We start from the raw sequence: 6748 nt of genomic DNA, 5'->3' as shown, positions 1-6748 counted from the left end.
TCCCCTAAGCTCATTCCAGTCCACACAGGGAGGGAAGCCCCGCCTATGGAGTTCAAGTGGTGCATCCCACGCCAGCTGTCTGGGGCTTCACAATTGTCTGCCTGTCCCAGGGTTCATTTCCAGAGACTCGGTTATTGTTAATGATAATTATAGTACTGCTAAAGAGACGATAATGTACTCGCAAACATCTGGAGACGGAGCCACCTTCTGCCTTGGGGCCTGGTGTACAGAGTAAGTGAATCAGATCTCATAATTAGTAACACTGGATGCCAGACATGGTGGTGCAGGCTTGTAAGCCTAGTGCCTGAGAGGCAGAGGCAAGAGTTTAAGGCCACCTTCAGCTACGCAGTGAGTTCGAGACCAGCCTGGGCTATGTAAGACCTTGCCTTAGCAAAACAAAAACTAGATTGAAGAGTTGGTTCAGCCATTTAAGTTTGTTCCACACACACAGAGGACCCGAGTTTGGTTCTCTGCATCCACATCAGACAGCTCACAAGCATCTTTCAGTCCAGCTCCAGGAACATCCAATCCCTCTGGTCTCCACGGGAGCATGCACGTAGCTGCACATAACCACACGTAAGCACACATACATATAATCAAAAATAAAAATAAAGGGGTTGGGGATTTAGCTCAGTGGTAGAGCGCTTGCCTAGCAAGCGCAAGGCCCTGGGTTCAGTCCCCAGCTCCGAAAAAAATAAAAATAAAAAATAAAAATAAGTAAATCTTGGCTAGAGCAATGGCTCAGTAGTTAAAATCCCAGGATTCTCTTCCAGAGGACCTAGGTCGGTTCCCAGAGTTCACATGGAGACTCGCTCACAACTGTCTGTAACTCCAGTTCCAGGGGTTTGGTCATGCCTGTAGGCACCGGACATGTGCATGATGCACTGACATACATGAAGGCAAAACATCATACACAACTTTAAAAATAAGTCCTAAGATGTGTGCATGTGCATGCGTGTGTGCGTGTGTGTGCTGTCAACATGCTTATGTGTGTGTTCACGCATGTGGAGACCCCAGGTTGTTGGCCAGAGTCATCTTCTATCACATGCTTATCTTACTCATTGAGGCAAGGTCTCTTAATCAAACCCAGAGCTCATCAATATGGCTAGCCTCTAGTCTCTCTAACCGACTTGCTCGAGGGATCTTCTGTCTTCACCTTCTGAGCCTGGAACTATGTATAGCCGGCCATCCAACCCACCTGACCATTACATGGTTCCTCGGGATCTGAACTCAGGTCCACATGCTTGTGGGACATCTACCCAGCCCCTCCACCTTATATTTTTGAGATTCTCTCTGAACCTCGAGCTCACTGATTTGTGCAGACCCGACACCTGACTTTTCTGCCCTTCCCTGATAGAACCTTCTGTTCCTGGTGGAGTGGTTCTCGTCCTGAACCTGCTGGATCACTCTTCATGAAGGTTAGTTCTCCCAAAATGGAGCTCTGGGGATCCCTCTCGATTAGGTGATAGGTGAGGGGTGTGTGTGTGTGTGTGTGTGTGTGTGTGTGTGTGTGTGTGTGTTATAATATATATGTATATTATATATTATATATATGCTAATAGCTTCCCCTTCTCCCGTTGGCATTCTCAGTACAAGGCTCCAGGGTTGGTTTTTTTGTTTTTCATTAAAAAAGGCCACACGGAATGAGCTCAGCTTTTACTCTGGAGCCAAACTGCCAGCTCACCTTTAAAGAAGCCCACACCTCGGTGGAGGACCCTCAGATCTCTTTGTCCCCAGGCTGAGGATGAGTCGGCTGTGAGTCAGGCATAAGCCTGAGCTGGCATTGTTGTCCTGAGCTGCACCCTGTCTTCCTGAGCTGCGTGTGAAGGAATAAGCTGAGGACGTCCTTCATTTGTTGAACAAGCATGTTCTGAAAGCCTGCTGGATGCCCCGCACCAGGCTGAGGCCTCTTGTGAATGCCATCTGTGATGGTTAGCATTACTGTCAACTTAACACAACCAAGAATCACCTGGGAAAAGAGTCTCGGTGAGGGGCTATCGAGTTCAGATTTTCAGATTGGCCTGTTGACATAACTCTGGGGATCGTCTTAATTGAGTTAATTGGTTTGGGAAGACTCAGCCCACCATGGACAGAACCACTCCCTGGGTTGTGGAGGGGGTGTTCTGAACTGTATGAGAGAGGAGAAATTGTGCTGAACACGTGCAAACCATCATGTCTCTCTGTTCTTGACTGTGGATGTCATTCGATGTCATGTGGCCAGCTGTCTGATGTCCCTTCCCTGGCTTTCCCATAGTGATGGATGTAATCTGAAATCCTAAGCCATACTAAACCTGACACCCCTTCTCCCCCCAAGTTGCTTTTGGTTAGAATATTTTATCATAACGACAGAAATGAAACTAGGGAAACATGACGTAATTCCCCTGCCAATGCTGGGAGGGTGATTCCCCACGTGTTCAGCCTATAGATATGGAATCTGAGACTCCATAGACTTTGGTCCTTTGTCAGTTTCCCCTGGCTAGTACATAAGAAGAAGGCTTTGATGGTGGACCGAACCCAGGGCCTTGTGCTTGCTAGGCAAGTGCTCTACCACTGAGCTAAATCCCCAACCCTACGAGACTATTTCAAAATAAAACAAGCAAGGGCTGGTAAGATGGTTCAGCTACTAGAATTACTCACCACCAAGACGGACGACCAGAGTGCAGTCCCTAGAGCCATGGTGGAAGCAGAGAAGCAGAGCAGCAATTCCCATAATCTTCGGAGATTGGGGAACCCATGAATTCACTGAAAGCTTACTTACGGTAGTAGCATGAATGAGAGGTCACTTACAGGAGTGGCCCCCAAAAGACCACTGAAAAAAAAATCCAGACTCAAGAGAGATGATGACTCCCAAAAGCTTCAAGATGGAGTGCCCCATTCAATTCACTTTCTCAGAGGGGGAAGGGAGGTGATGGTGGCGCACGCCTTTAATCCTAGCACTCGGGAGGCAGAGGCAGGCGGATCTCTGAGTTCTAGGTCAGCCTGGTCTACAGAGTAAATTCTAGGACAGCCAGGGCTACACAGAGAAACCCCGTCTCAGGGGGAAAAAAAATCAAAAACAAAACAAAACAAAAACAAACAAAAGGGCTGGGGATTTAGCTCAGTGGTAGAGCGCTTGCCTAGCAAGCGCAAGGCCCTGGGTTCGGTCCCCAGCTCCGAAAAAAAGAAAAAAAGAAAAAGAAAAAAAACAAAAACAAAACAAAACACCCCAGCTTACTTTCTACCTCCTGTACACTCCAGCATCTCTCAGGACGTCCTAGCCTCAGAGGGGGTTGCTCCAAAAGGAGGGAATGGCTGAGATTAGAGTGGGGATCTAAAGACCTTCCCTCCCCCACTTCCCATGAGGGGACTCAACAGGCCTGACCTTGTGAGAGTTCATTGCAGGTAAGCACAGTTGGTCTGATTTCTAGATGGGCAAACGTCTCATGACATCCTGAGCCCAGGATAAGTTCATTTTGAGGTCTTAGTCCCATCGGTACAGACCCCGTTTCCCTGGCTATTTAAAACAACAACAACAAAAAAAACCGTTTTACATATGTTTATTTGTTTGTTGGCAGTGGTGGTGGGAGAGGGGGTTGCATGGCACAGCGGCCAGGCAGTAATCTACAGGACAACTTGAGAAGTCCCTGTAGGTTCAGAAGACTGACTGGGCCCTCCAGCTTGGCAATAGACGCCTCTATCCACAGCCATCTTCCTGGCTCGTGAATTTCAGCAGGGACAGTTTTTCCACAAGTCGTCCTCCTAGCAGAATTCCAAATTCTAATAGACCTGAATTAACTGATCTTCCAGAAACAGGCACCTTGCTGGGCCCTAGAACTACAACTGTCAGTCACTCCCTGGAGGCCATTCTCTTGCTAAGAATCATGTACAAGTGGAGGGATGGTTCAAGGGACACGTGTATGTTGTGACCCACCCCCACCCTGCAGCCAGGGGCTCTGGCCTAGCCAGGCACTGTCTATTCTAGGACATCATCCACTGGAGCTGGAGTACATCCTACCTGTTCTGGATTGGGTTCCACCTCCCTTGGAGCCGGGCCCTGGCTTCCACAGCCTGTGTGCTCAGGGGGCTGTCATGTTGATGAAAATACCAGGGAGCCATCTGCAGGGTTCCTCCTCTCTCGGGCTTCTCTGGAGCCCGAAATAAATGAGGAAGAGATGTTCCTGGCAGGGTCTGCTCAGGAGTTTCACGGCAGGAATAAAAATTGACTGCAGTAGCAGAAAAAAAATCCTGGAAGGGAGAGGGATTTCTAGGCTAACACACCTCTAGGAAAGAACGTAGGCGTGAGGCTGGGGAGGAGGTGAGCCCGCCACCCCCCCCCCACCGTCTGCATGTGCCTGCTGCACGCATGCGTATGGGAGCATGCGCGCCAACACAGGTGTGTGCACCTGCCTGCCCCAGACAGGTAGAGCATGAGTTTGGGAACCCAGCCGACACCCCCATCCTACGTTTTCTTGTACTGTTCACAGCCCCATCTATCACCTTCAGGCCCACCTAACATCTGGAGTCACCTTGTGTTCGACCAAACTGGGCTCGGCACCCGTCCAGGGCCTGGGAGAGAAGCCAGGTTCTCCCTGGCTCCCTGGGGATTCTTTGGAAGCTGACATGGTTCCAGGCCCACCTGGCAGCGTGTTCCGGTTTCCCCTGTCTTCTCCATCTGCTCTGTGATGTGGCATGACCCCAAGCCAGCCGGTGGCTCCCCAGCCAGATGCCGCATCCACAGAGTAACAGACCCAAATCAGCGGATTGGTGGCCTTTCCCAGGCTCCGTCACAGCCTTGGCTCTAGTCAAACTGAACGGAGGAAACCTTGACTCTACGTGTCCCTCAGACAACCCTGTCTCTGGGTGCTGCTTCCTGACCCCTTCTGCTCCCATCAGAATCTGGCCTCAAGGCTCCTTTACCCAGCTGAACTCTTAGTGACCCGAGTGACGCCAGCTCTCAGGAGTCGGAGGCAAAAACGACCGGAAGTTCCAGGTCATCCCTTGCTACAGGAACACTGTCTCAAAACAGCAAAATGCATAGCCTATCAAGGATTTGATAGTCTCTTCTCGCCTCTTGCCTCACCTCAGATGGGGTCTCCCAGGTCCAGGTCTGGGTACCCACTCATATCCCAGAGGGCAGTAGATCTCTGGACCATTCGAGAAACAAAATAAGTATATCGTGTTTTTTTTTTTAAATTAAGTTTGTCTGGTGGTGGTGGCACATGCCTTTAATCCTAGCACTTGGGAGGCAGAGGCAGGTAGATCTCTGTGAGTTTGAGGCCATCCTGGTTTACAGAGTGAGCTCCAGGTCAACCAAAATTATACTCGGAGAAACCCTGTTTCAAAAAAAAAAAAAAAAAAAAAACAGTGGTGGTGGAACAGGCCACGAAATCAATTTGATGGGTCTCACCTAACATCTAACATCTTTGTGTATTTGTGCCCATGTGTGTAGATTCGTTTTATGAGGGAAGGTACCCAAGTGCATGGAGACCAGAGATCGACCTCAAGTGTCATTCCTGAAAGTCACCTGTCTTGTTAGGGGTTGGGGGTGGGGGCAGTATCTCTCTCCAGCTGGGAGTTGGTTGAGTTAGCTCAGCTGGCTGGCCAGCAAGCCCCTGGGGACGTCCACCTGTCTCTGCCCAGGGCTGGGACCACAAGCAAGTGCCACCACACCTGGTTTTACACAGATGTCAGGGATGGAATGCAGGTTCTTGTGTTTGCACAGCAAGCATCTACCTCTAGGACGTCTCCCTAGCTCCACAACAAAAACTATTTTAAGGAGTGTGTGCGTGTGTGTGTGTGTGTGGTGTGTGTGTGTGTGTGTGTGTATCACAAGTGTGCAGTTGCCTACAGTGGCCAGAAGAGGGCGTGAGATTCCCAGGAGATGTAGTCACAGGCAGTTGGGTGCTGGGAACATATCTCAGGGGCCCTTTCTAAGAGCAGCAAATGCTCTTAACTGTGGAGCCCTCTCTCCAGCCCCAACATTTTTAAGAAGAAAGACTAAAACGCACTAGAATGTGTTGTCTGTGATTATCCAATTGATAGGTTATAAAACCTTCTCTGGGTGCCTGTGTGCTTACACACACACACACACACACACACACACACACACACACACACACACACGAATCTGAATGTCAATGAACTTCTCATTCCAAGGTCATGACCCAAGGAGCTGGAAGGTCACTCCTCATAGTTGTTTAGACCGTAGGCTTTGCCACCAGATTACAGGATTCTGGTTCTGCCATTGGCTGGCTGTGTGACCGTGAGCAATGTCCTGAACGTCTCTGCGCCTCAACTCCCCGCTTCATCTTTAAAGCTAGTGACCATGTCTTAGGGTTGGCATGAGGACTAAGGGAGTCAGAACGTATAATGCACTCCCAGCGACCCCGCAACTCTATCCCCACTGCTCCACTTAGGTTTCCAAGAGATGGACCTCTTACCACCCATCCCAGGCTGAACTCAGTCCTCAGATCTCAAGGGCTATGATCAGAAGTGTGTGCCACCACATTCAACCACAAAACTCAACTTTAAAACAATAGAATCTGTACTTCTTTTTTGTATGTGTAGGGATGTTTAGCCTGCCTGTATGTATGTGCACAACAAATGTACCCTTAGAGGCCAGAAGAGGACATCAGATCCCTTGAGTCTGGAGTTACAGGCGGTTATGAGCCTTCGTGTTGGTGCTGGGAGTTAAACTCAGGTCCTCTGCAAGAGTAGCTTTTGAGATCTCTCTCCAGCCCCCGAACCTCCATTTTAAATTTTACTTTAG

The sequence above is a fragment of the Rattus norvegicus genome, chromosome 12 (genome assembly GCF_021556685.1).
Source record: "Rattus norvegicus strain SHRSP/BbbUtx chromosome 12, alternate assembly SHRSP_T2T, whole genome shotgun sequence".
NCBI lineage: Eukaryota > Metazoa > Chordata > Mammalia > Rodentia > Muridae > Rattus > Rattus norvegicus.
Note: the sequence above shows the minus strand (reverse complement) of the source record.